General features: G+C 50.6%; 1 protein-coding gene across 2 annotated transcripts in view; it reads right to left on the bottom strand.

Moving 5' to 3' along the window:
* Nucleotides 1–15185, bottom strand: part of Ptk7 (protein tyrosine kinase 7 (inactive)) — a 63482-nt gene that overhangs the window by 25720 nt on the left and 22577 nt on the right. The gene's annotated exons all lie outside the window — the stretch shown is intronic.

The following is a 15185-nucleotide window of genomic DNA, read 5'->3' as shown; positions in this document are numbered from 1 at the left end:
CACAGACGATGCCAGGCTCACAAAGACACTCAAAGAACACTGGTTGACCTGGAGACAATTCGTGTCTAGGACAGCATGGCATCAGGAACACGTGCCAACCACCCCCTGTGACAGGCAGATTCAGCTCCACTCCAGTGGCTCTCTGTAAATACAATTCACCAACACCCCGGGACGCTCAACCTGTAACTCCAGGATGTTCACCGAAGAGCACAGACAACGCCTGCCTTTGTGGTAGCCAGGGTATCCAGCTTGTTGTTCAGAATGCAGCCCGACACAAGATGTAGACTTGCTTAAAACATCAGGGGTCTTAAAACAAACAACAAACTGTGTCTGTGTGTGCGTGTACATGCGCACATGTATGAACAGGCCAGAGGTCACCTCAGGTACCATCTGCGGGAGTTCGCCATCTTTGTTCTCTGGGATGAGGTCTCACGGATCTGAAACTTATAAGTAGGTCAGGCTGTCTGGCCAGTGAGCCTCAGGGAGTCTCCTGTCTTACGGCTCTCTGGTACTAGGATTCCAAGCCGCCACACCTGGATTCTTACGTGGGCTCTAGGGATGGAACTTCATGCTTGGGTGCCAAGCGCGATACTGAGAGCCATCTCCTCAGCCTTGAGATGGTTTTATTTACTTGTTTGTATGGGCAGAGTGCTTGTGTATGGAGAGCTAAGGACAATTCCTTAGAGTCAGGTCTCTCCTCCCACCATATGGGTTCCAGGAATTGAACTCAGGTCGTTTATCACGCTTGATGACAACTGCCTTTAATTGTTTAACCATCTTATTGGCTAAACCCATGAGATTTTTCTTTTCTTTTTAGGGGGTGGGGCAGCCTGATTGTGTGAGGATTGGTCCCCCCCCCTTTCTTAAAGGCTTATTTTCTTTTTAATTATGTGTGTGTCCATCCAGATTCAGACAGACCAGACTCAGATCCTGTCCTGCTCCTTGTGAGCCACACAAGAGGGTGTTGTAAGCCACAAGGCAGCTGTATGTGTGAAGTGCCTTGGCCAGAGTTCGCCTTTGTAAAAGGCAGCTACTGTTAATCCCATGAACTCTCTTCCTGCTCAAGGACTCAAATCCTCAGAACATTATGAGAAAACTCCTCATGCCACGGCCCAGGGATATACCCAAAGCCTGGACAGAGGACAAATCACCATGGAGCAGAGGATAACCAGATGGTGGGCGCGATGAGGGAACAGGCCCTGGGGGTGCAGGAACCACAGACCACCTGCCGCAGAAATCTGAGAGGACTCTGTGTAACTCAGAGGGACACCAGCGAAGTCACCCCTACCTCGCTCTCCACATCCTCTCCCGGGGCCAGAGCTAAGCTGCTCCAGAGCTGTGACCAGAGATGCTGCATTCCCAGACTGCCACTCAGAGTGCCCCCATCCCACACCCCTATGACATGGCCTGGGAAACATCAAAGTCAGGCCTCCCAGGGGCCCCCGTCCTGACGTCAGCTCGCAGCAGGGCCTGGTTAGTGCTTGGCTGCACAGACTTTAATGTTTCAAAAAACAGCAGAAAGGAGCCTCTGGGCTTCTCTGAGGCCCTGCTCAGTGGCCCCCACGTTTACTCAGAAGGCGATGGGAATGTGCCCAGGCTGTCAGCCTGCATGACCTGTGGTAGACACTGCTTCATGGATGTTTTAAGGAACCAGAGAGGCCCTGGCACCAATGCCAGGCCCCAGGACCCCTAGAAATCTCTGTTACGCAGAAGGGAGGAAGTGGGATATGGCCAGGCAGCGGTGGCACACACCTTTCATCCCAGCACTCAGAAGACCGAGGCGGGGGGATCTCTGTGAGTTCAAGGCCAGCCTGGTCTACAGAGTGAGTTCCAGGACAGCCAGGGCTACACAGAGAAACCCTATCTCTAAAAACCAAAAGTGATACAACAAAGACAGAGGAGGCTTTCAGAGACCAAGGTGGTCCACCTGGTCCCTACCTCCGACCTGAGGATGCCCTCAGTTCTGTGGTCTGGGAAAAGTCCTCTCTGGTGACTCAATGGTCCTCTCGGTGGAGCTGTGTGACGGCAGGCGGCCTCCCTGACACAACACGGCCCTGTCCTGTTACAATCCGTGTAGCGCCCCGCACCCTTCCCCTTACCACACAGCAAAGACGCCAGGCTGCCGTCCGGGCTGTACGAGGCCTACGTGGACTCATCTATGCTAAGTCCACACACACCATGGGAAATCTAAAAGGCAACACTGTCCGGGTAGGACTTTGCCCATCGGCAAAGCCCCCAAGAAGCTCCTTGGCAACAACATGCAGGCAGAACCCCAGCAGAGCTGGGGCCGTGAATGCCTCTTAAGGGCATTTTCCAAGCCGTACATTAGGCCCGACCTCTCAGGGAAAGGCCAAACTCCACACCAGCTCTCTACCTGGCACCCAGCCACACCTCGTACCCCCAAGTTGCTCTCTGAGCTCCAAGCTAGTCTGTGTGCATGGTGTGTACTCACGCATGTGCTGACACACTCACTTCATGGAGCAGGGGGCAGCAGTACGTTTAGTTTGGGGATTTTGTTTTGTGGTACTGGGGTTCAAACCCAGGGCCTTGAGCATGCCAGGCAAGTGTTCTATCATGGAATTACATTCCTAACCATAGAGAGGTGTGTGTGTATGTGTGTGTGTGTGTGTGTGTGTGTGTGTGTGTGTGTGTAGTGTACACGAGAGCACTTTGAAACAGTGTGTCACTGTGTAGCCTTGACTGGCCTGGATCTTGCTGTATGTAGATCAGACTGATCTCGAGCTCAGAGAGATCTGTCTGCCTCAACCTCCTGAGTACTGGGACTAAACCAGGTACCACCACACCTGCCCTTAGTTCTTGGTTTTTTTAGACAGAGTCTTTCCATGCATTTCAAGCCAACCTTGAATTTGAGATCCTCCTGCCTCTGCCTTCCAAGTACTGAGACTACACACCTATGTGGTTCCACACACTGCCAAGCAACAGACGCTCCAACGAAGCATTCCAGTTCTAGGTAATGTCGGCTAAGTCACTCAAGTATCCACTTCAACTGCCAGGGCCTAATCCTTTGACCTACGGAGAAAAAAACGCCTCCAGCACCTGTACAGGCCTCAGACCCTGCATGTGACCAAATAATTTTAATTCCCTCTTCTCCCTCTTATTAAATAAAACCCCACTCTTTGAACGGGTATCTCAAGACCAGGCGGAGCCGCCATGACCCTGGTTACTGAGTTATGTCCCGGCAGCCCAAGCATTCAGAAGCAGCTCCAGGAAGCCAAGGGCATTTTACATGGCCGTACGTGTTCCTGAGAGTGTGTGTGGCCCTCCTCTACCCAGGGTCCACCACTCAGTCACACATACATGGCTTAGCTCTTACACACCAGAGCTCAAGACTAAGCTGCTGGCTCCAGGGCCCAGGGCCTTGGGGGAACTCAACTCCAGGTGGCCCCTGGAACCCAGACCACAGTGGATCCTGTTGGAGCAGATATCAACAGAAACGAGGGACGGTGTGCCAAGTTTCCATGCCCTCTCTGGAGCAACAACGCTCGGGCACAGGCCAGGACAAGCAGCCTTCAACTTGAGAAGTACAAATGCTCCAGGTAAGGGAGCCAGCCAGGCTCCTGTCCCACAAGAAGACAGTCCCCAACATCAGACTCTCCGAGTGGAAACTTCTGCTTCTCGTCTCTTTCTCTTTAAACTGTGCTTGAGTTTTGCCACATGTGTGCAGGTGCCCTTGGAGGCCAGCAGAGGGCATCAGATCCCCTGGACCTGGAGTTATACATGGCTGTGAGGCATGTGGGTCCTGGGAACCGAACCCAGGTCCTCTGCAAGAGCAGCAAGCACTCTTAGCTGCTCAGCCACCTCTCTGGTCTCCCTTTTCTCTCCTCCTTGAGACTGGGCTTCGTGCAGCCTAGGGTGGCCTGCTGTACAGCTGAGGATGACTTTGAACTTCCAATTCTCTTGCCTGCTAGGATTATAGGCATGTACCACCACACTCCGTTTATCAGGGTGTTGGGGATCAAACCCAGGTCCTTCGGAAAAGCAACCAGAGCATTTAACTGCGGAGCCCTCTCTCCAGGACCCACCGGTTAACTTTTGAGGAATCCGTCTCCATCACTGTGGGAACACATCACAGAGATAAACAGCAAGCCCAGGCATCTCCCGGCTCACCCAGGTAGTTATTTGTGGCTGGGAGTCGAAATATCCTTTGCCACCTACTCTAAGGGCACTACACGTAGTTTCAGCACCAGTGAGTCTGAGGATAGGCACAGAGCACAGCGTCAGTCATCGGAGTCCGTCCACAGCTAACTTCAAACCCCACCAAGTGGTAGATCCACACCTTTCTGTATTCCCAGGGTCTACAAAAGGCCTACGGATGGGTCACTAACTGGAGTCCTCTTGTCCCCAATGCTCCATCCACACTTGGGCAGAGCAGGAGGGAACAGAACCAGACTGCGTTTGCCCCTGCACCTGGACAGGCTCCCTCATCGAGGTGAGATAACCGAACACCATCAGCAGGGGCCGAGGAAGAACCAACCTAGGGGACCAGTTCTCTCCCTAGGTCTCAGAACTTCTGGCCCACTTCCAGGAGGCCGTGTGTCGAGCACCGCGTGGATCCGAGCAGAGAGTTGCGGTGTGTACATACTCCACAGCACGTGGCCACACCACAGATGTGGCACCGTCTTCTACAGGGAGGGTGGAACTTGACACACGCGCCCCACCCTTAGAGACCCTCAAACAGCTCTGCGTGTCTCCAAGGAATCAGCAATGAACTAAAACTCAGAGTGAAGTGGTGTGATCATGAAGAAGCATGGGTTAGGGAGACCTGGGTTCTAGTCCTTCTAGAATGTAACCCTAGCCGATCACCCCTGCCCAGGCTCCAAGACGTAACTCTGAATGAACGAGTTCCAGGGATGCCGGGGAGCACCAGACTCAGAGGCCCCAGTCCCCAGGCTGCTTCCCCACCCCAGCCTCCAGCTGCACAGTTGGCTCTCACTTGCCAAATGTGGGGCCAGGCCTCGGAGGGATTAATGGTGACCCTCTACATGGCAGGTGCACCAGGTCTGAGGCAGCTGGGGAAGGGGGGTCTGTCATCTCACTGTGACCCTCCCTCTCCTAGGCTCAGCCTCCCTATTAGACCCTCGACTGCTTTTCTATGCCGCTGAGGCCATTGCCACACCCACAGGGAGGGCTGGCTTTTATACACATGATGGCATTTCTGTGACCCTCCTTGTGACTGGCACACTAGGAAAAGTACCAGTGAGCATGTATGGCAGTGGTTCTCAACCTCCCTAACGCTGCGACCCTTTGATACAGTTCCTCATGTTGTGGGGACCCCCAACCATAACATTATTTTCATTCCTACTTCATAACTGTAATTTTGCTACCTTTATGAATCATAATGTAAATATCTGTGTTTTCTGATGGTCTTAGGCGACCCCTGTGAAAGGGTCATTCAACGAGCCCCTCCCCAAAGGAGTCTCGACCCATAGGTTGAGAACCACTGATGTATGGGATAAGAACAATCTGGTGAACGCCCACCTCCCCTGAAATAACGTTCTAGATCTACCTTTCTCTATCACAGTCAATTTGATTTTCCCCGGCCTGAGTTTCTCTTCTGGAAGACGGACGCCTTGAACAGATTATCTACACCACTCCCAGCTCACTCGAGGCCCTTTAAATCTAGCTTAATTTGAAATGAAGTCCACATGGGCTGGAGAGATGGTTCAGCGGGTATGAACAGGCTGCTCTTCTAGAGGACCCGGGTTCAGTTCTCAGCACCCATATCAGACAGCCCACAACCACCCATCAACTTCAGTTCCAGGGGATTCAAAGTTCTCGGAAACCTTTGGGCACCTACATGGGACACATAACCATGTCCCCCACAACACACCTACTGTTAAAATAATAAAAATAGAATGAAACATAGTTGAAAACTCGCTTCCTCAGACTCTGTCCACTAGCCACATTTCAAGTACTCGGAGTCATGTGTCGCTTGCAGTTCCCATATTGGAAGAACAGAGAAAACGGCTTCACCCTGGGAGAGGTCCACTCGATGACAGCCTGCCAATCTCTTGCCAGGTTCGGGAAGATGATGTGCTATTTCTGACTCAAGGAACTCTCAGCACTGGTCAGCAGTATTTATTTACGCTTCTGTATGTGCATGATGTGATGTTTGTGTGTGTGTGTGTGTGTGTGTGTGTGTGTGTGTGTGTGTGTGTGTGTGTGGTGTGGTGTGGTGTGTGTGTATGATGTGTTACGTCTGTGTGTGTTGTGATATGATGTGCATGTGTTGTGAGATAGGATGTGTGTGTCATGTGTATGTGTGATATGTGTTGTGTGTGATACAATGTGTGTGTGCTGTGTGTATGTGTGTGGTGTATGTGTGTTGTGTGATATGGTATGTGATGTGTGTGATGTGGTTGAACCTGCATCTTTCTCAATCACACCTTACATACTGAGGTGGAGCCTCTCACTTGAACAAAGAACTCTTGATTCACCTTGACTAGCTAGCCGGCTTGCCTCCTGTGAACTGGGATTTTAGGTGGCCGCCACACCCATCCTCCAATTACGTAGGTTCTGGCGATCTGAACTCTGGTCCTCCTGTTCATGCAGCAGGAGTTTTGTTCACTGAGCCTCAACCACTTTCATAGACAAGGACCCTGGAGTTAGGGTATCTTCATAAACGGACGCGTCAGGTTCTCAGGGCTACATTCTTTCCGTGATGGCACCCAAGGCAAGCAAGGACTTCCTTTTTTGTTCACGAATTCCCTTTCAGCACCCCTCCCCACAACCACTCTGCTGGATTTAATATAAATCCTTTTGTTTGGATATATTCTAAAATACAATAGTTGTTTTACATGTATTTTTTAAAGAATTTTCATTTTATTTTTAACCGTGTATGGGCTTGTGCATGTGAACGCAGGCACTCATGGAGGCCAGAAAAAGGCATCAGATCCCCGGGAGCTGGGATCAGAGGTGACGGGGCCATCAAAACGGGTGCTGGAACCGAACTCGGGTCCTCTGTAAGAACAGTAAGTGCTCTTAAAAGCCACGTGCATGGGTATTTTAACTTGGTGTCTTCTCTGCTTTCAGCGTTCATTTCCATCAACCCTGCTGCCCTCCCAGAAGAGGAGTGCATGGCTGGGTTTGGACAGAGGGGAAAAGGTTCTTTTTTAGAGGATGAAGAGGTAGCTTGTGGTTAAAGAGGACTTGCTGCTCTTCCAAAGTTCAGTTCCTATCACTCACATCAGGCTGCTCCAGGGAATCTCATACCTTCTTCTGCCTCTGTGGGCATCTGAACTCATACACATCACACACACACACACACACACACACACACACACACACACACACACACACATCTTAAGCCTGACATGGTGGCGCACACCTTTAATCCCAGTACTAAGAAGGCAGAGGCAGGCAGATCTCGAGTTCGAGGCCAGCCTGGTCTATAAAGTGAGTTCCAGAACCGTCAGGGCTGCACAGTGAGACTATCTCAACAAAGATTTTTTAAACAAGTAGGCAGCTGAGCACAGCTGTCCACAGCCTGAAATTCAATCTCTACCACATACCTTCCTCCATACACGCAAAGAAACCCTTGTTTCCCCCAAATGTCTGGGTATCCTCAGGGCCTGGACATCCCCCACACCTCCCCCAGCTTCTTCTGTTCTCCACCCTCCTTGCTCCAAAAGTTGTCCGAGAGGCTGGACCTCAGCTGGTTTTCAAAGGGAGAAGAGCGGCGTCAGTCTCCTATTTTTATACTTAGAAATGTTCTGCAAACCACTTCCCGAGCAGCCGAGGGAGCGGAATGTGAGGAAATCGCTTTGCTATGTCATGATGTGGAAGGTCTCTGGCAAGCTGCCTCTGCCGCATGGCCGGGGACACAAGAGCTGGGATGGCGAGCACATGTGGCCCCCTTGGCAGCTCGGCTGTCCTCTAGAGGCAGGGCCCAGGAGTCCAGTCACACACAGTCCCTTCCCCGACTTCCTCTCCAGAGAAGAGTCAACCCCCTGCCTTACCAACGGCTGCCCCAAAGATCTAAGAGGTCGGACACCTGGACAACCTGGGCACCAAGGGGAGAATCTGGATGGAGGGGAAGCAGGGCCGCCTGGGAGTGCTGGTGGGTTGGGTTATACTCCTGGGTGCTGGGGGCAGGACTGGGTGTGGCCTCTGCCCGAGCACCGAACACTCTGTGACTTCTGCTACCACCGTGGCCGGAAAATGTTGACTCTGATGTACGAGAGACGTGGGCAAAGCCTTGTAACACCATTACATGCAGCCATGACTGCGGTTCAGCTGCCACTCAGGGGGAGAGTCCTGTCCGCCCACACTAGATGGAGGGGGCATCTGTGGCCTGGTGGGCCAGCTGTTTGTTTAGAGTCAGGCCATTCTTCAAATACTTCCAACTTCTCAAAAACACCATCGCCCGGCTCCTATTAGGAACGCTTAACCACATTACTAATGACTTAGGATTTTTTTATTATTCATTCATTCATTCATTCATTCACTCATTCATTCATCATTCATTCATTCATCCATTCATTCGGTTTCCTTTGCAGTGCTGAGGATTAAACCCTGAGCCTTGTGCATGCCAGGCAAACACTTCATCGCTGGGCTAAAGCAAAGGCTCAGTGGTTAACAGCCCCCCCAGCTGCTCCTGCAGAGGACCCAGGTTCCTTCCCTGGCACCCACATGGAGGCTCACAACCATCCTTAACTCTAGTTCCAGGGGATCCGGTGCCCTCTTATTTTTAAATTTATATTTACACATGTGTGTACGTATGCTACATGTGTGTGCAGGTGCCCATAAAGGCCAGCAGAGGGTGTCAGACTTCCCGGAGCTGGAGTTACGGCCGCTGTGAGCCACTGATGAAAGTGCTGGGAACACAACCCAGGTCCTCTAGACCTGGCAGTGCCTTCAACCACTGGGCCATCTCTCCAGCTCCTCACTACTACTCACTGCTTTACTTCAAAAAAGCTTTCTGGAAAAAAGCAACACACTCGTACACACACACACACACACACACACACACACACACACACACACACACACACACTTTCCCTCCCAAAAGCAACACTTTAAAAATACATCATTTAGCCGGGTGGTGGCACATGCCTTTTAATCCCAGCACTCAGGAGGCAGAGGCAGGCGGATTTCTCTGAGTTCAAGGCCAGCCTGGTCTACAGAGTGAGTTCCAGGACAGGCTCCAAAGCTACACAGAGAAACCCTGTCTCGAAAAACCAAAATAAATAAATAAATAAATAAATAAAGCGTCATTCAGCATTCTGGCTGAAGATGGCAAAGTAAGGATTTTAATTCCTAAATCAATAACAAAAGACAAAAAAGAAAAACAAAAACAAGTCAACTGTTGTAGAACGGAAACAACTCCTTAAAGTAACTTTCAAAAAGCACCCAAACCATGCAGCTCAGGGCCAGATGCTTTCAGCCTGGGGTGGCCTACCCTGGGGGCAAACATCATAAAGCAGTAGAGCGAGCACACACACACACACACACACACACACACACACACACACACACACGCAGCCCAAGAAAAAAAGGGCACTGATGCAGTAACAGTTTGAATAGGGAAAAAAAAAAAGACAAAGACCTCAGGTTTATTCTGTGCTTACTCTGCCAGTCTGTAGCCAGGTCTGGAAGGCCCCAAGATCTGGCTTCACTTAAGTGTCCCTCGGTTCTTCCAGGATTGCCTCTTACAGACCAGCAGAGCCAGGAATGACAGGCAGACACCGAGCCAGAAGACAGGAGGGGAGGGGACGGGCAGGAGCTGGCAGGCACAGGGCTGGGAGAAGGAGGCAGAGAGACGAGACCGAGGAAGAGCCAAAGAGAAAGTGGGACCGGAAGACACGAGACGGGTGGACTGAAGGACAAAGGCAAGGATGGACAACAGCTGGAGGGACAGAGGGACACACAAGACAGGGTAGTTCAGCACACACAGGGCTCCCTGTGTCTGTAACACTGGCGGTCTCCTAACTGACTCTAGCTGCCCTGGCAGATCTGCCCTGGGTCTCCATGAAGGGGGCACACAGTGACTGAGGGGAGAGGACATCAGACCCAGTCACCGGCCCAGGGTCTGCCTGGAGCGACAGCACAGAGGGAAGGTGACAGCTTTGTCTACGTGGAAAACGGGGGAGGGTGGGGGGGCTGCGTACCTGTGCAAGATTCGGACGTTTATAATGGAGAGCCCTCAATTTAGAGGCTCCTGGTAAATAATTCACCAGGAAGAACACAATGCCTTCCCTGGCCTCATCCATTATTCAAAGTTAGAAATGTGCCGCGTGGCTACACTTCCTGACATCTAAAGATGGCCGAGCCATTAGGCTGGCAGCAAGATGACAAAAAGGCGATTTTTCCCGAACCCCTGACCCGATGGTCCTACAGCTCTGGGACGCCAGCCACAGAGGCTGGGCGTGGAGGTGCAGGCCTGTAATCAGTTACCTGGGAAGCTGAGGCAGGAGGATCACATTCAAGGTCAGTTTGGGCTGTACAGCAAGCGTGAACCCAGCCTAGTCAACTTAGCAAGACTGTCTCAAACTAAAATTTTAAGAGGCCTGGGACCTGGGTATGGAGAGCGAGTTTAGCGGTAAGAGCACTGGATGCTCTTCCAGAGGACCTGAGTTCGATTCCCAGCACCCACATGGTGGCTCACACAGTTAGTTATCTGTTACTCAGTTCCAGAGAAACCAAACCTCCTCGGGTACCAGGTACAGACATGATGCACAGAACATATATGCAGGCAAACAGCCGCACACATAAGAATAAAGAAAGAACTAAGTAAGTAAATGGCCTGAGAGTACAGGTCAATGATAGAGCCATTGGCCTGGCATGTCCAAGGTCCTGGGTTCAAGTCTACCATAGGGGTAAGAAGGTAGTATAAGCTGACCTTCCAGAAAAGGCCAGGTCAGGGCTCAACTGTGAGATCCCAAAGGCAGCCCAGGCCCGGGCCCCAGGAGCACACGACAGCGATCTGAATGATGCACAAGTCCACCCTCTCACAAGGAAACTGCCTCACCTGAATCATGGGGCAACACAGCTCCCGAAAGGTTTTTACGGACCAAGTGAATGTCCTGCACCCTGGGTGCCCAGCACTGAACGCGGCGGCGGCATCTTCTTCAGGCTTCTGTTTCTCACATGTCAAACTGATGTCACTTGCTTTCTATTTCACAAGCCCACTACCAGGACAAAAGGCCTACAGGAAATCCAAAGCGCAACACAACTTCCAGGCCCTAGCCTGGGGTACTGAGAGGATGAACACCTGATGGGCCGGTGAGAGGGCGCAGTGGGTAAAGGTGCTTGCTGCCAAGCCTGACCCAATCCCCAGGACCCACACGGTGAAGGGAGAGGAGCGACTCTAAAAAGCTGTCTTCTGTCCTTCATTTCTGCCCCACAGCACCAGCGCACCGTGCCCCACATAAAGAAACAACAAAGAGCCTGGAGACGTGAGGACAGCCTGCGTAGGCCCCACTCCCTCTCCGGGAAGAGAACCTGGGACAACCTGTTCAAAGACAGGGTTTCTCTATGTAACAGCCCTGGCTGCCCTGAAACCTGCTTTGGAGACCAGGCCGGCCTCGAACTCACAGAGATCCACCTGCCTCTGCCTGTTTCTGCATTCATAAAATGGTAATCGTCATAGAATTAGTACACCTGGCTTTAATGAAAAGTCAGTTCATACGCAGGTTGCTTGGCATTCTGTTTGCCACGCTGATCTCTGTGTGGATTTGGGCCCTTAGCCACTATTATGCTCAGAATTTGTTGTTTGTCTGAGTCAATGTCTATTCTACCCCATGCTGGCCTTGAACTCCTGATCCTGCCTCAGTCTCCAGAATGATGGGATTAAAGGGCTTTTTTTCAATGTATGTATGCATGTAAAAGGGTGCTTTGTCTGTATGTACATCTACAAACTAGAGGAGGGGCATTGGATCTCACAGGACTACAATTATTGCCAGTTGTGAGCTGCCCTGTGGGTGCTGGGAATTGAACTCAGGACCTCTGGAAGAACAGCCAGTGCTCTTAACCACTGAGCCATCTCTCCAGCAATAAATAAATCTTAATTTAAAAATAAAAATCCAATAACCCAAAGAAGCTTATGGGAGGCTTAAATAACCTCCCCCCCCCACACACACACACAAGGACAGGAGGACGTGCCCATAAGGGTAAGAATTACATGGATTTAAAGTACACGAAACAGTTTCAAATCTATTCATTCACCAACAGACACACAACTCAACTCCAGAGGCAGAGCTCGGTAGAAATCAACATGATGGTCTTTAGAATCACGTAGGAGACCAGCCTGTGGGTGTGTTACGAGGGTGTTTCCAGCGAGGTGTAACGGATGCTCAGAAACCCACCCTGAATCCGGGAGGCGCCATCCCATCATCCCATCCACTGGGGTCCTGCACTGAGTGAAAAGGAAGGGTGAGCAGAGCACCAGCGGCCATCTCTCCGCTAGGACTGTGGATGTGAGTGACAGCTGCCTCCATTTGCTGCCACCCACGCCTCCCCACCACGACGGTCCGTACCCTCAGACTGTGAGCCACTAAAAGAAAAAACGCTTTCTCCTTTAAGCTGCTTTTGTCAGGGGGAAATGGCCCCAACGTGTTGAGACTAGCCAAAGCCAGAGCCGCGTGTGCTGACCCATGCCGATGGCTGTGGCCCTGGAGAAGCCTGAGACAGCCTGGGCATGTGGTCGGATTCCGCCTCAAAACAAACAAACAAGGCAAGCCAAACCAACAAACAAAATTCAAGAGTTCATGATAGTATTCTTTTGTTAATTCTTTTGCTATTTTCTAAAATGTCCAAAAGTGTCTTGTTTTATTGCTCACCCCTGGAGGATGATAGAAAAAATACTTCATTACTGTGAAAACTGGTAATAAATAAATAAAAGCATTTATTTTCCTTTTTTATTTTTTTGGGATAGGGTCTCACTATGTAGCCCTGGCTGTCCTGGAACTCACTCTGTAGACCAGGCTGCCCTCGAACTCACAGAGATCCGCCTGCCTCTGCCTCCAGAGTGCTGGGATTAAAGGTGAGCGCCACCATATCTAGCCATTTTCCTTTCTAAAGAACAACTGTATCCCAGGATAATGAAACTAAAGGAGGTTTGTCTTTATAGAAATTTCTAGCTAATAAATAGAGTATCATCGTTTTATAGTCCTCTAATGAAATAACAGCTCTAACCATGATTACTGATGGCGGCTGATCTCAGAAAGACAAGCAGATGTTGTGTGTCTACTGAGGGAGACACACATGGAAAAAAGGATAATGAAATCCAGACCCAATAAAGCCTAGAGACCCAGTGTTCATTACTAACAGGCTTAGGAATCTCTCTAAACTAATTTGGGAAGAAAAAAAAAACAAAAACAAAAAAGATGTCTCAATGAGGAATCACCTGCCACAAGCCTAGTGACCTGAGGATCCACATGATGGAAAGTCGGAACTGATATCACCTAATATCCACGGTCCACTAACCTCTTTGTTTGTTTGTTTGTGAGACAGGGTCACACTATGCAGCCCTGGCTGTCCTGGAACTCGCTATGTAGACCAGGCTGGCCTTGAACCCAGAGATCCACCTGCCTCTGCCCTCATGTTCTGGGACTAAACATGTGAGCGAACAATCACGCTAAATTTTTTCTTTAAGAAGACAAAAATGTCAAAATTGGATGGTAAAGGGCCACCAACTGGAACAGTAACTGAGCACAAACTCCACACCGATTCTGCACAGTCAAATCCCCAAACCTACCCTGTAGTCAGTGTGCACACCTATCCTGTAGTCACTGTGCACACTTATCCTGTAGTCACACTGTGCACACCTATCCTGTAGTCAGTGTGCACACCCACCCTGTAGTCACAGTGCACACCTATCTGTAGTCACAGTGTGCACACCTATCCTGTAGTCACAGTGTTCACACCTATCCTGTAGTCACAGTGTGCACACCTATCCTGTAGACAGTGTTCACACCTATCCTGTAGTCACAGTGTGCATACCCACCCTGTAGTCAGTGTGCATACCTATCCTGTAGTCACTGTGCACACCTATCCTATAGTCACAGTGTGCACACCCACCCTGTAGTCACAGTGTGCACACCCATCCTGTAGTCACAGTGTGCACACCTATCCTGTAGTCAGTGTGCACACCTATCCTGTAGTCACAGTGTGCACACCCACCCTGTAGTCACAGTTGACACCTATCCTGCATTCACTGTGTTCTGATGTCCATACACTCTGCACCCCCACTGTTTCCTTAGTGGCTGCTCAGACTGTAACCCTGGATCAGCACTTCAAAGATGACGGTCGCGCCTGCCCACAGAGAGCACACCGAGGTGCAAGCTGTGCTCACTTACCCACTGCGTCCCGGGTGGCTCCATGTGATGTGGGTACTCGGGGAGCAGCAGCTGTGCATGCTGTTTAACTGCACCAGATAACTTGATCATGTTCTCCCTACCCCATGTGGCACCAGCAGAGGGTCAAAACCTAATATGGGTTCCCGGTAGGCAATTACATTAATTATCATCATTAATTCAACAAACATTTATTTAGAGCCTACCATGTGCCAAGTCTTCGTAAGTCACTGGAGATGCGGAGAGAAAAACACACAATTACTGTCTTCAAGTGTCTCCGCTCGGCGGGGGAGTCAGACATGTAAGTGTGTAATTACAGTAATAGCTAACACTCACTGACCCTTACGACGCACACGGCGCCGTTCCCAGCATTTACCATACTATCTTGTTAGGGCTCATGCCCACCCAGTGGAACGTGCGCTGTGATCCCCATCGTGCAGACGAGGCAACCAAGGCACACAAGGAAAGCTACTTGCTGAGGCTCACAGAGCTGCTCAGAGACAAAAGGCAAGTCTCAGGTCACACCTGGTTCAGAGGAAGGCCTGCTATGGTCACTCATTATGGTGGGCAGGTACAGAGGGGTCTTCGGGAAAGCTTCTAAGTCAGAGGGAGGGGTATAGAAACAGGAAAATAAAAAAGAGAAAGAAAAAAACTAGAAGATAACCAACACAAGGTTTATGGAGGAATGAGGCTTGGAAAATAAGCCAGAACCAGAGAGCTAGAGACGACACTAATGTAGAGTGTGACCAGCATGCACAAAGTCCGGTGTTCAAGCCCCAGCACAGAACAACAGACAGGAAACAAAATGTCAGAGACCAGGTGAGACCAGAAAGTTCCGGGGCCATGGCCACACTGTGCTGGGTCAGGAGG

The sequence above is a fragment of the Peromyscus maniculatus genome, chromosome 21 (assembly GCF_049852395.1).
Source record: "Peromyscus maniculatus bairdii isolate BWxNUB_F1_BW_parent chromosome 21, HU_Pman_BW_mat_3.1, whole genome shotgun sequence".
In the NCBI taxonomy this organism is placed as follows: domain Eukaryota; kingdom Metazoa; phylum Chordata; class Mammalia; order Rodentia; family Cricetidae; genus Peromyscus; species Peromyscus maniculatus.
This window is presented reverse-complemented; position numbering and strand designations above follow the sequence as displayed.